This window comes from Choloepus didactylus, chromosome 8, assembly GCF_015220235.1.
Source record: "Choloepus didactylus isolate mChoDid1 chromosome 8, mChoDid1.pri, whole genome shotgun sequence".
In the NCBI taxonomy this organism is placed as follows: domain Eukaryota; kingdom Metazoa; phylum Chordata; class Mammalia; order Pilosa; family Megalonychidae; genus Choloepus; species Choloepus didactylus.
Genome location: NC_051314.1, coordinates 67,655,874 through 67,672,313, shown reverse-complemented (window position 1 = coordinate 67,672,313; position 16,440 = coordinate 67,655,874). Strand labels below are relative to the sequence as shown.

The 16,440-nt window shown below is 39.2% G+C and overlaps 1 protein-coding gene across 1 annotated transcript in view; it reads left to right on the top strand.

Moving 5' to 3' along the window:
- The window catches only part of XPOT (exportin for tRNA), a 271,525-nt gene that overhangs the window by 203 nt on the left and 254,882 nt on the right, over positions 1–16,440 (top strand). The window lies entirely within an intron of this gene.

Sequence of the window (16,440 nt, the reverse complement as noted above, 5' to 3'; positions counted from 1 at the left end):
GTTCTCGCCCAGACATTTCTCCGGGGCTCTCTGTGGGCAGGAGGGGTTGGGCGAGAAGGCGGGAGTCGTGCCGGGAGCCGGGCTCGCTCGCACCCAGCGAGGACCCTGGTCATCTTCTAAACCAACTTGAGTAAGTGGTTTATACATTAGAAGCAGAACATATGGAACGGTTTATATCTTATCCCAATACCTGTCCAGGCACACCGCGGTTAACTCACCTATGTACCTACCGCTTTATTCATCTGAGGTCTTTGTTAACTAAATAGCTTCCGGGCACAGCTCCTGGACGCCAGACTCTTGAACTCGGCCGTCCTACCCAAACTACATTAAGCTTCCTAAAAAGTTTCTAGAATGCAGGATGAATCAATGTAACTTCCGCCAAAGGACCCGAAACTTTGTCATTCAGAGTAATTCCAAATTTCTTTGCCATTTAAAAAACACCATAAAAACAGCTCATTTGTATATCTAGTACTTTTGAAACACTGCCCACTACTCACTAAGTTATTTTCCTTTCTCTTTATTTTTACTGCTTATTTTTCCACAACTTAGTCACACTTTATTTAAACACGTATATTTACATGTCTCCCCTACTAAATGGTGAGCTCCCTTTGTAACTTATCCATAGGGGACAGTAAAGTATTTGTAGAACAATGAGGGAATTGCCTATTTTCACTTCTTTTCTCAAACTAAAGCTCTTCTGCCATCACTATCTTTTTATGCAAACCCTACTGATTTAGTTTTGTTTTGTTTTGTTTTTTCATTTTTATTGAGACTGTTCAGATACCATACAATTATCCAAAGATCCAAAGTGTACAATCACTTGCCCCTGGGTACCCTCATACAGCTGTGCATCCATCACACTTAATTTTTGTTCAATTTTTAGAAACTTTTCATTACTCCAGACAAGAAATAAAGTGAAAGATGAAAAAAGAAAAAAAGAAAAGGAAACTCTAATCCTCCCCTATCCCTAACCAACCCCCCTCAATTGTTGACTCATAGTATTGATATAGTACATTTGTTACTGTTTATGAAAAAATGTTGAAATGCTACTAACTGTAGTATATAGTTTGTAATAAGTATATAGTTCTTCCCTATATGCCCCTCTATTATTAACTTCTAATTGTATTGTCATACATGTGTTCTGGTTCATGGAAGTGATTTCTAGTATTTGTACAGTTGATCATGGACATTGCCCACCATAAGATTCAGTTTTATACATTCCCATCTTTTGACCTCCAACTTTCCTTCTGGTGACATATATGACTCTGAGCTTCCCCTTTCCACCTCATTCGCACACCATTCGGCGCTGTTAGTTATTCTCACATCTTGCTACCAACACCCCTGTTCATTTCCAAACATTTAAGTTCATCCTAATTGAACATTCTGCTCATACTAAGCAACCACTCCCCATTCTTAAGCCTTGTCCTATATCTTGGTACCTTATATTTTATGTCTATGAATTTACATATTATAATTAGTTCCTATCAGTGAGATCCTGCAATAATTGTCCTTATGTGTCTGGCTTATTTCACTCAGTATATTGCCCTCGAGGTTTTGTCATCAACCCATTTTTTTTTAATATGGTTTTGTTCACTCACCATACATTCCATCCAAAATAAATAATCCATGGTTTTCTGCATGGTCATACATTTATGTGTTCACCACCTTCACCACTATCTATATAAGAGCATCTACATTTCTTCCACAAGGCAGGAGGGAGAGTCAAAGAAGGTAGAGAGGCAAAAGAAAGAGGAAAAAAAAAAATGACAGCTAGGAAGCAGCAAAAGGAAAAATAACCTTAAATCAAAGTGGAATAAAGAATCAGACAATACCACCAATGTCAAGTGTCTAACATGCCTCCCCTATCCCCCCCTCTTATCTGCATTCACCTTGGTATATCACCTTTGTTACATTAAAGGAAGCATAATACAATGATTCTATTAGTTACAGTCTCTAGTTTATGCTGATTACATCCCTCCCCCAATGCCTCCCCATTTTTAACACCTTGCAAGGTTGATATTTGCTTGTTCTCCCTCGTAAAAGAACATATTTGTACATTTTATCACAATTGTTGAATACTCTAGTTTTCACCAAGTTACACAGTCCCAGTCTTTATCTTTCCTCCTTTCTTGTGGTGTCTCACATGCTCCCCACCTTCCTCTCTCAACCGTATTCATAGTTACCTTTGTTCAGTGTACTTACATTGTTGTGCTACCATCTCCCAAAATTGTGTTCCAAACCACGCACTCCTGTCTTCTATCACCCTGTAGTGCTCCCTTTAGTATTTCCTGTAGGACAGGTGCCTTGTTCACAAAGTCTCTCATTGTCTGTTTGTCAGAAAATATTTTGAGCTCTCCCTCATATTTGAAGGACAGCTTTGCTGGATACAGGATTCTTGGTTGGCGGTTTTTCTCTTTCAGTATCTTAAATATATCACACCACTTCCTTCTTGCCTCCATGGTTTCTGCGGAGAGATCCACACATAGTCTTATTAAGCTTCCTTTGTATGTAATGGATCACTTTTCTCTTGCTGCTTTCAGGATTCTTTCTTTGTGTTTGACATTTGATAATCTGATTATTAAGTGTCTTGGCGCAGGCCTATTCATATCTCTTCTGTTTGGAGTACGCTGCACTTCTTGGATCTGTAATTTTATGTCTTTCATAAGAGATGGGAAATTTTCATTAATTATTTCCTCTATTATTGCTTCTGCCCCCTTTCCCTTCTCTTCTTCTGGGACACCAATGATACATACATTATTGTACTTTGTTTCATCCTTGAGTTCCCGGAGACGTTGCTCATATTTTTTCGTTCTTTTCTCCATCTGCTCCTTTGCGTGTAGGCTTTCAGGTGTTTTGTTCTCCAGTTCCTGAGTGTTTTCTTCTGCCTCTTGAGATCTGCTGTTGTATGTTTCCATTGTGTCTTTCATCTCTTGTGTTGTGCCTTTCATTTCCATAGATTCTACTAGTTGTTTTTTTGAACTTTTGATTTCTGCCATATACATGTCCAGTGCTTCCTTTACAGCCTCTATCTCTTTTGCAATATCTTCTCTAAACTTTTTGAACTGATTTAGCATTAGTTGTTTAAATTCCTGTATCTCAGTTGAAGTGTACGTTTGTTCCTTTGACTGGGCCATAACTTGTTTTTCTTAGTGTAGATTGTAATTTTCTGTTGTCTAGGCATGGTTTCCTTGGTTATCCAAATCAGGTTTTCCCAGACCAGAACAGGCTCAGGTCCCAGAGGGAAGAAATATTCAGTATCTGGTTTCCCTGAGGGTGTGTCTTAGAAAATTGCTCCACCCTTTGATGCCTCGGGTCACTGTGCTTTTCTGCCCAGCAGGTGACGCCTGTTAGCCTATAATTCTTGACTGGTGTGAGGAGGTATGTTCCCCCAGTCTCTGGGGTCTGGTTCTGAATGGAAAGGGCCCCACCCCTTTCCTCCTAGAGAAGACAGACCCCTCAGGTGGAGGTCATTAGCATTTCAATGGTCTTACTCTCTGCCTCTGCTGGTGCTGTCTCCGCCCTTCCCCGAGTCACAGCCCTGGAAACTGAAAATGACTGGGGCTTTCTCCACTGAGCCAAAAAAGAAACAGATAGTCCTCTTCAGACCCAGTCCAAGGCGACCCTCCGGCTCTCCCAGGTCAGTCGTCACCCAAAGCCTCTGTCCGTTTTTTGGGGATGCGTACCTGTAGTGAGCAGTTCACACTCGCTACTTAAAACCCCAGTTGGAGCTCAGCTGAGCTGTATTCGCTTGCTGGGAGAGAGCTTCTCTCTGGCACCATGAGGCTTTGCAGCTCGGGCTATGGGGGAGGGGGTTTCGTGACTTGGATCTGCAGGTTTTACTTACAGATTTTATGCTGTGTTCTCGGGCATTCCTCCCAATTCAGGCTGGTGTATGATGAGTGGATGGTCTCCTTTGTCCCCCCGCAGTTATTCTGGATTATTTACTAGTTGTTTCTGGTTTTTTGTAGTTGTTCCAGGGGGACTACTTAGCTTCCACTCCTCTCTATGCTGCCATCTTGCCCGAGACCCTGATTTAGTTTTTAATGCACTTTTATTGAGATGTATTCACACACCGTAGAATCCATCGGAAGTGTACAATCAGTGGCTCACTCTGTCATCACGTAGTTGTGCATTCATCAACATGATCAATTTTAGAACATTTTCATTACTCCAGAAAAAGAAATAAAGAGAAAAAAGAGAACCCCAAACATCCCAAACTCTTATTCCCTCTATTATTGACCCCTAATATTGATGTGGTACCTTTATTATGGTTGATGAAAGAATGTTAAGATATTACTGTTAACTAGAGTCCATAGTTTGCAATAGGTACATTTTTCCCCATATGCCCCTCTATTATTAACTCCTTGTAATAGTGTCATACATTTGTTCTGGTTTGTGAAAGAACTTTTTTATATTTGTACAGTTAGTCACAGTCATCATCTACCACAAGATTTCACTGTTACACATTCCCATGTTTTAATCTCCAGCTTTCTTTTTGGTGACACACGTGACTCTAAACTTCCCCTTTCTTCCACATTTACCCACAATTCAGCACTTTTAATTATACTCACAATAACGTGTTAATTTAATTTTAACAAATATATATTGTACACCTGTTCCCTGCCCTCAAGAATATAATTAGATAGGATCAATCCTGTTAAGTGTGGTATATGGCAAAATTTTATATGTGATGAAGGACAAAAAGGAGATTATAACCATATCTTTTGGAAGAATTAGGGAGGCTCTGTAGTTCTTAATGAATAAATAGAAGTTAGTAATCAAAAAAAAAAAAAAAAGCATTAGCATGAAAACCAAAAGACGATTAAGGAAAGAGATTACAAAGCTCACAAACTTATGGAAATAATTTAAGAATTCCTTAAGTAATAAAGGTGGCATCATAAATCAGTAGGGAAAGGAAAACAAATAGGAAGACATAGATTAACTATCTGGAGAAAGAAAACCCACCTTGTATCCTGCAAGAAAAATCAATAAATAAATAATGGCATGTGTGAAAAAAGAAACTGTAAACAATCTGAAAGAAAATGCAAGTATCTACTTCATTGATCTAGGGATTGTAAAGAACCTTAGTCATAAAACAACTGGAAGAAGTTACAAAGGAAGAGATTAACTTGACTATATAAACATTTTAAAATTTACATGTCAAAAAAACATGTTGCCAACCTGGAAAAAATTTTTGTAACTATGTCAGACAAAAGTTTAATATGTTTAATATCAAGATCTCTTACAAACCTTTAAGAAAAAGAGGATATGAATATACAAGGCCCAAAAGAAATACAAAAGACTACTAATTCTTTTTTTAAATGTCCAACCTCAGTAGTAATCAAAGAAATGCAGATTAAGCTAGTATATTTTATTTTTCACATATGAGATTAGGAAAAAAACACTTTTTTGGACTGCTGGTAAACAGTGAAGTCTATTCTTATTAGATACCACAGATAGGAGTGTAACTTAGTGTGACCTTTCTGGAAAACATTTGACAGTATATATCAAGATTAAGTGAGTATGTATTTTAAAATATCTAGAACAGTGTCTAAGACAAAGTGGATGCTTAATAAATATTAGTAATACCTATCTTTGTTATCGTTAGCATCAGCATTCCTTTTTTCAGCATAGCACTTTGAATAATACTTGAACTTAATGGATATTTGTTAAATGTTTGTTGATTGGCCTATTTTCCTTGTGTCATAAGAATTTTATAAGAAATGATAGAGTCAATGACATGTCAAGCTGTTAAAATTTTAAAGTTATAAAACAAGTTACTTTAAAAGATCACATGGTTCAGCTCATAAGCATGATATTTAGTATAGTAGTATGCAATAAATATTTGTTATGGATTAATGTATTAGCTATCAATTTCTGCATAACAAATAATCCCAAAACTTAGTGGCTTAAAACAAAAATCATTTATTCTCTCTCACAATTTCTGGGAGTCAGGAATTCAGGAGCAATTCAGCCGGGCAGGTCTCTGTTTCTTGTGGGTTTGCAATCAGATGTTGGCTGGGGTTGCAGTCATCTGAAGAGTTGACTGGAGGTGGGGCATCCACTTCCAAGCTGGCTCTCACACATGTCTGGCAAGTTGGCGTGGGCTGTTGGCCATGGGCTTTAGGTTCTCTACATGGGTCTGTCTACAGAGCTGAGTGTCCTCACAGCTTGACAGTTTGTTTATCCTTGGAGCAAATGTTCAATGTAAGAGGTCAAAGTGGAAGCTGCAATGCCTTTTATGACATAGTCTCAGAATTTGCACATCATCACCTCCACTATGTGCTGTTGTTCACACGGGGCCAGCCTTGATTTAATGTGGGCAGTGGACACTTGAATGATAGGATCATTGGAGGCTGTCTTGGAGGCTGGCCACCACAGATGATGATGAAATGTCAAGCATGAAGAAATATCTGTCTTTTTAAAAATACTTAAGGACGGAAACTCTTAACTGCAGCTTTAATAATATTTTCTTTCTCAAGAAGTTGTTTAATTTCAGCCCAAATCTTTCTTGTTAAGTCGTGAAAAACAGCTCTGCTTATGAGCATGGCTTTGATACTACTTGTTACAGGTCTTTGAAAATATCTCTAGTGTTCTGGTTTGCTAATGGCTGCCATCATACAAAGAAATGGATTGACTTTTATAAAGAGGATTTATTAGGTTACAAATTTACAGTTCTAAGGCTACAAAAGTGTCCAAACTAAGGCATCAACAAGAGGACACCTTCACTGGAGAAAGGCCAATGGTGTCCAAACACCTCTGTCAGCTGGGAAGGCACATGGCTGGCGTCTGCTGGTCCTTTGCTCCTGGGTTGCATTTCAAAATGGCTTTCTCCAAAATGTCTCTGGAATTCTGTGTCTCTTAGGTTCTCTCAGCTCTCTGCTTGGTTCTCCTGGGGCATTTCTAAGCATCTGTAAGTCCTCTCCCAGCTTCTCCGGGGCAAACTCTGGGCTTCATCCCTTTAGCTTAGCATCTTCAAATGTCCTTCTGTGTGCATCTCCCAGCGTCTCCAAGTGTCTGCATCTGTTAGCTCTTAGCTTCTCCAGGGGGCAAACTGTGGATTACATATCTTAGCTTCTCTCCAAAATGTATCTCTCGGCTTCTCTGAGCTCTCTTAAAGGACTCCAGTGATCTAATTAAGACGCATGCGGAATGGGTGAGGTCTTATCTCCATTGAAATAATTTAATCAAAGTTCTCACCCACGGATGCGTGAGTCACATCTCCATGGAAACAGTCAAAAGCTTGTACCCAACAAGATTGGATTATAAAATCATGGCTCTTCTGGGGTCCCTAACAGTTTCAAACTGGCATGCCTAGTAACAAGGTAAGCAAGAAGTTACAAACCAGCATACACAGTAACAAGGTAAGCCAGTGACAAAACCATTTTAGTTATAAAAACCTATTTTGGGGGCAAGAGGACATTAAGAATAGGGCAGAACATTCACTCACTCATTTATTCATGCATGCATTCTTTCACTTAGTCAGTGTGCTGGTTTGAATGTATTATGTCCCCCAGAAAAAGCCATATTCTTTGATGCAATCTTGTGGGGCAGACATAATAGTGGGGATTAAGTTGGAAAGTTTGGATTAGGTTGTTTGCATGCAGATGCGCCCCACCCAACTGTAGACGGTAACTGATGAGATATTTCCATGGAGGTGTGGTCCCACCCATTCAGGGTGGGTCTTGATCAGTGGAGCCGTATAAATGAGCTGACTCAAAGAGAAGGAACTCAGTGCAGCTGTTAGTGATGTTTTGAAGAGGAGCTACAGACAAGAGGGACATTTTGAAGAAAGCACAGGAGCTGCAGATGAGAGAAAGTTTGAAGATAGCCATTGAAAGCACTCTTGCTCTGGAGAAGCTGAGAGAGGACAAATACCCCAAGTGCAACTAAGAGTGACATTTTTGAGGAACTGCAGCCTAGAGAGGAACGTCCTGGGAGAAAGCCATTTTGAAACCAGAACTTTGGAGCAGACGCCAGCCACGTGCCTTCCCAGCTAACAGAGGTTTTCCAGACGCCATTGGCCATCCTCCAGTGAAGGTACCTGATTACTGATGTGTTACCTTGGACACTTTATGGCCTTAAGACTGTAACTGTGTAGCCAAATAAACCCCCTTTTTATAAAAGCCAATCCATCTCTGGTGTTTTGCATCCTGCAGCATTAGCAAACTAGAACAGTCAGTAAACAGTGGACTAAGTTTTGTTTGTAGACAGCATATACGTAAAAGAACATGTACCAAAAATAATTTTACTATTTAATGATTATGCCATCTAATTCTACCCAAGTATTATATTATTTGGGCTTAATTCCCTTTTGCTGATCTTTCTTCCTGACATCATGCTAATGTAAAAATAAAACTGTCACTGATTTAGCACTTATTATATACCATGTACTTTACAGATTGCTTATTTTCCAAGTCTTCAAGGTAGGTGTAATTATCAGCATTTTGAATATGAAGAAACAGGCCAAGTAATTTGCCCAAAGTACACACAGCCAATACCTGGCCATGTAAATCAAGATCTGTCTGCTTTTCCTCCACAAACATGGCTGCTGTTAGGGGGTATTTTAATTTCATAGCTGCTAAAACAAATGCCATACAGTGGATTGACTTAACAACAGGAATTTATTGGCTCATGGTTTCAGAGGCTAGAAGGCTTGCTTCCTCCTGGGGTTGGTATCTTCTGGCTGGCCAGCGGCATATAGGGTTCCTTGGCTTTTCCATCATATAGCAATGCACATGACAGCTTCTTCTCTTCCAGCTTCTGTTGACTTCCAGCTTCTGGCTACTCCCTGTGGCTTCTCTCTTATGTCCAGTTTCCTTTGTTCCTAAGGCCTTCAGCCATATTGGATTCAGGCCATCCTCCTTCAGTTTGCACACATTTAACTAATAACATTTTCAAAGGTCCTCTTTATAAATGGGTTTCCACTCATGGTACCAGGGGTTGGGACATAAACATGCCTTTTTGGTTGGGGGTGGATGGGTAGGGAGGGCAGGGACATGATTCAGTCCCCAACACTAAACATTAGGGAATTCTATATGGTGTTGGTGCAAGGAGCTAATCCAAGCTTCAAGAGAAATATTATTTTATTTTATTATTTCATTTTAGTAACATGGGTACTTCAGCCTTTACGAGTTTTTTTTAACTTTTTAATTTTTACACACACTCCCCCTTCTCCCATAACCCCATTGCCTGCTTTCTATCTGTACAATTTGCTATTCTAGTTATATCTTATAAGTGATATCACACAATATTTATCTTTAAGCACCTTGTTTATTTCATTGAGCATGTTTTCAGGCTTTTTCTGTGTTGTGGTATGTCTCATAAATTCATTCTTTCTCATGGCCAAATCATATTCCATTGTGTGTATGTACCATATTTTGTTTATTCATTCCTTTGTGGATGGACCCTTGAGTTGTTTCCACTTCTTAGCTCTTGTGAATGATGCTGCTGCAAACACTGGTGTACAAGTATCTGTTTGAGACCCTGTTTTCACTTTCTTTTTATATACCTAGAGGTGGAATTGCCAGGTCATATGGCAATTCTATATTTAACTTTTTGAGGAATAGCCATTTTGCTTACCACAGTGCCTGCACCATTTTACATTCCCTACATTCCCACCAACAATGCACTAGAGTTCCAATTTCTCCGCATCCTGTCTAACACGTATGTGTTGTTTCTTTTTTTTTTAATAATAGCCATCTTTGTGGGTGTGAAGTATCTCGTTGTGGTTTTGATTTGTATTTCTCTAACGGCTAATTGTGTTGTGCATCTTTTCATGTGGTTAATAGCTATTTATATATCTTCTCAGAAATGTCTGTGCAAGCCCTCTGCCCATTTTTTTTCCTACTTGCTAAATTTTTTTATTTAGAGATGTTTTAGGTTTACAGAAAAATTGTGCAGAAAGAACGGAGTTCCCATATATCCTCCCACACACATAGTTTTCCCTAGTATTAACACTTTGCTTTAGTGTTACCTTTGTTACAATTGATGAAACAATATTGTTATAATTATACTATTAAATAGAGTCCGTAGTTTACATTGGGGTTAACTATTTGTGTTGTACCGTTCTTTGGCTTTTTAAACTTTATACTCTGGTAACATATACACAACCTAAAATTTCTCATTTCAACCACATTCAAATATACAATTTAGTGGTATTAATTACCTTCACAAAGTTGTGCTACCATCACCACCATCCATTACCACTGTATTTTAATTGAATTGTCTTTTTGTTGTAGTGTAAGAGTTCTTTAGTCTGGATATTAAACCCTTATCTGATACATGGTTTGCAAATATTTTCTCCCATTCTGTAGGTTGGTTTCCCTTTCTTGATAATTTGCCTGGATGCACAGAAATTTTTAATTTGGATGAAATAAAACTTTTTTGTTTCTTTTGTTCCTCGTGTTTTTGATGTCATAACTAAAAATCCATTGTCGAGTCCCTGGTCATGAAGATTTGCCCCTATATTATCTTCTAATAGTTTTATATAGATCTTATATGTAGATCCTCGATCCATTTTGAGTTTTTTTGTTTGTTTGTTTGTTTTTTGAGATTGTTCACATACCATACAATTATCCAAAGGTCCATAGTGTAAGATCAGTTGCCCCTGGTATCATCATACAGCTGTGCTTCCATCACCACAATTAATTTTTTTCTCATTTTTAGAACATTTTCATTACTCCAGGATAAAAATAAAGACAAAAAAAAAAGAAACTCAAATCTTCCCATAACTCTAACCACCACCCCCTCCATTATTGACTCGTAGTATTGCTGTAGTGTTGCTATAGTACATTTGTTACTATTGATGAAAGAATGTTAAAATAGTACTAACTGAGGTATATAGTTTGCAATAGGTATTTTTTCCCTATATGCCCCTCTATTATTAACTTCTAGTTATAGTGTCATACATTTGTTCTGGTTCATGAAAGAGATTTCTAATATTTGTCCAGTTAATCATGGGCATTGCCCACCACAAGGTTCTCTGTTTTATACAGTCCCATCTTTTAACCTCCAACTTCCCTTCTGGTGACATATGTGACTATGAGCTTCCCCTTGCCACCATATTCACACATCATTCAGCACTGTTAGTTATTCTCACAGCATGCTACCATCACCTCTGTCCAATTCTAAACATTTAAGTTCAACCTAGTTGAACATCCTGCTCATAATAAGCAATGCTCCCCATTCTTTAGCCTTGTTCTGTATGCTGGTAACTTATATTTCATGTCTTTGAGTTTACATATTATAATTAGTTCATATCAGTGAGACCCTGCAATATTTGTCCTTACGTGTCTGACTTATTTCACTCAATGTAGTGCCCTCAAGGTTTCTTCATCAACCCATTTTTTTTAAAGATGGTTTTGTTCACACACCATACATTCCGTTTTAAGTAAGCAATCGATGGTTCCCTGTAAGTCATGTATTTATATATTCACCACCATCACCGCTATCTATATAAGGACATCTCCATTTTTTCCACAAAGAAGGAGGAAGAATCAAAGAAGATAGAGAGACAAAAGAAAAAGAAAAAAGAAAGAGAAAAAAAATTACAGCTAGAAAGCAACAAAAGGAAAGATAGCATTAAACTAAAGTAGACTAAAGAGACAACATAACCAATGCCAAGAGTCCCATACCCCTCCCTTATGTCCCCCTCTTATATGCATTTAGCTTTGGTATATTGCCTTTGTTATGTTAAAGGAAACATAATACAATGTTTCTGTAATTATAGTCTCTAGTTTGTATTGATTGTATTTCCCCCCCAATACCTCCCTATTTTTAACACCTTGCAAGGTTGACACTCATTTGTTCTACCTCATGTAAAAACATATTTGTACCTTTTAATACAGTTGTTGAGCACTCTAGGTTTCACTGGGTTATACAGTCCCAGTCTTTATCTTTCCTCTTTCCTTCTGGTGTCCCACATGCTCCTAACCTTCCTCTTTCAACCATACTCACAGTCATCTTTGTTCAGTGTACTTACATTGCTGTGCTGCCATCACCCAAATTTGTGTTCCAAACCTCACACTCCTGTCTTTTCCTATCTGTCTGTTCTGCTCCCTTTAGTATTTTCTGCAGAGCTTGTATCTTGTTCACAAACTCTGTCATTGTCTGTTTGTCAGAGAATATTTTAAACTCTCCCTTAAATTTGAAGAACAGTTATGCTGGATATAGGAGTCTTGGTTGGTGGTTTTCAGTATCTTAAATATATCACCCCACTCCCTTCTTGCCTCCATGGTTTGTACTGAGAAATCCCCACATAGTCTTATCAAGCTTCCTTTGTATGTGATGGATCGCTTTTCTCTTGCAGCTTTCAGGATTCCCTGTGATTATTAAGTGTCTTGGCATATGCCTATTCAGATCTATTCTGTTTGGGGTATGCTGCTCTTCTTGGATTCATAATTTTATGTCTTTCAGAAGAGATGGGGGAGGCGGGGCAAGATGGCAGACTGGTGAGCTGTAAGTTTTAGTTACTCCTCCAGGAAAGTAGGTAAAAAGCCAGGAACTGCGTGGACTGGACACCACAGAGCAATCTGACTTTGGGCATACTTCATACAACACTCATGAAAACGTGGAACTGCTGAGATCAGCGAAATCTGTAAGTTTTTGCGGCCAGGGGACCCGCGCCCCTCCCTGCCAGGCTCAGTCCCGTGGGAGGAGGGGCTGTCAGCTCCGGGAAGGAGAAGGGAGAACTGCAGTGGCTGCTCTTATGGGAAACTCATTCTACTGATTCAAACTCCAACCATAGATAGACTGAGACCAGACACCAGAGACTCTGAGAGCAGTCAGCCCAGCAGAGAGGAGACAGGCATAGAAAAAAAACAACACGAAAAACTCCAAAATAAAAGCGGAAGATTTTTGGAGTTCTGGTGAACATAGAAGGGGGAAGGGCAGAGCTCAAGCCCGAGCTCAGGCCCTGAGGCGCATATGCAAATCCCGAAGAAAAGCTGATCTCTCTGCCCTGTGGACCTTTCCTTAATGACCCTGGTTGCTTTGTCTATTAGCATTTCAATAACCCATTAGATCTCTGAGGAGGGCCGTTTTTTTTTTTTTTTTTTTAAATCCTTTTTTCTTTTTCTAAAACAATTACTCTAAGAAGCCCAATACAGAAAGCTTCAAAGAATTGCAATTTGGGCACGTCAAGTCAAGAGCAGAACTAAGAGAGCTCTGAGACAAAAGGAAATAATCCAGTGGCTGAGAAAAATCAATAAACAACACAACTTCCCAAGAAAAGGGGGGTGTCCGCTCACAGCCACCATCCTGGTGGACAGGAAACACTCCTGCCCATCGCCAGCCCCATAGCCCAGAGCTGCCCCAGACAACCCAGTGTGACGGAAGTGCTTCAAATAACAGGCACACACCACAAAACTGGGCGTGGACATTAGCCTTCCCTGCAACCTCAGCTGAATGTCCCAGAGCTGGGAAGGTGGAGCAGTGTGAATTAACAAAGCCCCATTCAGCCATCATTTGAGCAGACTGGGAGCCTCCCTACACAGCCCAGCAGCCCAGAACTGCCCTGGGGGGACGGCACTCACCTGTGACATAGCACAGTCATCCCTCAACAGAGGACCCGGGGTGCACGGCCTGGAAGGTGCACGGCCCACTTGCAAGTCTCAGGAGCCATACGCCAATACCAAAGACTTGTGGGTCAGTGGCAGAGACAAACTGTGGCAGGACTGAACTGAAGGATTAGACTATTGCAGCAGCTTTAAAACTCTAGGATCATCAGGGAGATTTGATTGTTAGGGCCACCCCCCCTCCCCGACTGCCCAGAAACACGCCCCACATACAGGGCAGGCAACACCAACTACACACGCAAGCTTGGTACACCAATTGGGCCCCACAAGACTCACTCCCCCACTCACCAAAAAGGCTAAGCAGGGGAGAACTGGCTTGTGGAGAACAGGTGGCTCGTGGACGCCACCTGCTGGTTAGTTAGAGAAAGTGTACTCCACGAAGCTGTAGATCTGATAAATTAGAGATAAGGACTTCAGTAGGTCTACAAACCCTAAAAGAACCCTATCAAGTTCAGCAAATGCCACGAGGCCAAAAACAACAGAAAATTATAAAGCATATGAAAAAACGAGACGATATGGATAACCCAAGCCTAAGCACCCAAATCAAAAGACCAGAAGAGACACAGCACCTAGAGCAGCTACTCAAAGAACTAAAGATGAACAATGAGACCATAGTACAGGATATGAAGGAAATCAAGAAGACCCTAGAAGAGCATAAAGAAGACATTGCAAGACTAAATAAAAAAATGGATGATCTTATGGAAATTAAAGAAAGTGTTGACCAAATTAAAAAGATTCTGGACACTCATAGTACAAGACTAGAGGAAGTTGAACAACGAATCAGTGACCTGGAAGATGACAGAATGGAAAATGAAAGCATAAAAGAAAGAATGGGGAAAAAAATTGAAAAAATCGAAATGGACCTCAGGGATATGATAGATAATATGAAACGTCCAAATTTAAGACTCATTGGTGTCCCAGAAGGGGAAGAAAAGGGTAAAGGTCTAGGAAGAGTATTCAAAGAAATTGTTGGGGAAAACTTCCCAAATCTTCTAAACAACATAAATACACAAATCATAAATGCTCAGCGAACTCCAAATAGAATAAATCCAAAAAAACCCACTCCGAGACATATACTGATCACACTGTCAAACATAGAAGAGAAGGAGCAAGTTCTGAAAGCAGCAAGAGAAAAGCAATTCACCACATACAAAGGAAACAGCATAAGACTAAGTAGTGACTACTCAGCAGCCACCATGGAGGCAAGAAGGCAGTGGCACGATATATTTAAAATTCTGAGTGAGAGGAATTTCCAGCCAAGAATACTTTATCCAGCAAAGCTCTCCTTCAAATTTGAGGGAGAGCTTAAATTTTTCACAGACAAAGAAATGCTGAGAGAATTTGCTAACAAGAGACCTGCCCTACTGGAGATACTAAAGGGAGCCCTACAGACAGAGAAACAAAGACAGGACAGAGAGACTTGGAGAAAGGTTCAGTACTAAAGAGATTCGGTATGGGTACAATAAAGGATATTAATAGAGAGAGGGAAAAATATGGCAAACATAAACCAAAGGATAAGATGGCCGATTCAAGAAATGCCTTCACGGTTTTAACGTTGAATGTAAATGGATTAAACTCCCCAATTAAAAGATATAGATTCGCAGAATGGATCAAAAAAAATGAACCATCAATATGTTGCATACAAGAGACTCATCTTAGACACAGGGACACAAAGAAACTGAAAGTGAAAGGATGGAAAAAAATATTTCATGCAAGCTACAGCCAAAAGAAAGCAGGTGTAGCAATATTAATCTCAGATAAAATAGACTTCAAATGCAGGGATGTTTTGAGAGACAAAGAAGGCCACTACATACTAATAAAAGGGGCAATTCAGCAAGAAGAAATAACAATCGTAAATGTCTATGCACCCAATCAAGGTGCCACAAAATACATGAGAGAAACACTGGCAAAACTAAAGGAAGCAATTGATGTTTCCACAATAATTGTGGGAGACTTCAACACATCACTCTCTCCTATAGATAGATCAACCAGACAGAAGACCAATAAGGAAATTGAAAACCTAAACAATCTGAAAAATGAATTAGATTTAACAGACATCTACAGGACATTACATCCCAAATCACCAGGATACACATACTTTTCTAGTGCTTATGGAACTTTCTCCAGAATAGATCATATGCTGGGACATAAAACAAGCCTCAATAAATTTAAAAAGATTGAAATTATTCAAAGCACATTCTCTGACCACAATGGAATACAATTAGAAGTCAATAACCATCAGAGACTTAGAAAATTCACAAATACCTGGAGGTTAAACAACACACTCCTAAACAATCAGTGGGTTAAAGAAGAAATAGCAAGAGAAATTGCTAAATATATAGAGACGAATGAAAATGAGAACACAACATACCAAAACCTATGGGATGCAGCAAAAGCAGTGCTAAGGGGGAAATTTATAGCACTAAACGCATATATTAAAAAGGAAGAAAGAGCCAAAATCAAAGAACTAATGGATCAACTGAAGAAGCTAGAAAATGAACAGCAAACCAATCCCAAACCAAGTACAAGAAAAGAAATAACAAGGATTAAAGCAGAAATAAATGACATAGAGAACAGAAAAACAATAGAGAGGATAAATATCACCAAAAGTTGGTTCTTTGAGAAGATCAACAAGATTGACAAGCCCCTAGCTAGACTGACAAAATCAAAAAGAGAGAAGACCCATATAAACAAAATAATGAATGAAAAAGGTGACATAACTGCAGATCCTGAAGAAATTAAAAAAATTATAAGAGGATATTATGAACAACTGTATGGCAACAAACTGGATAACGTAGAAGAAATGGACAATTTCCTGGAAACATATGAACAACCTAGACTGACCAGAGAAGAAATAGAAGAC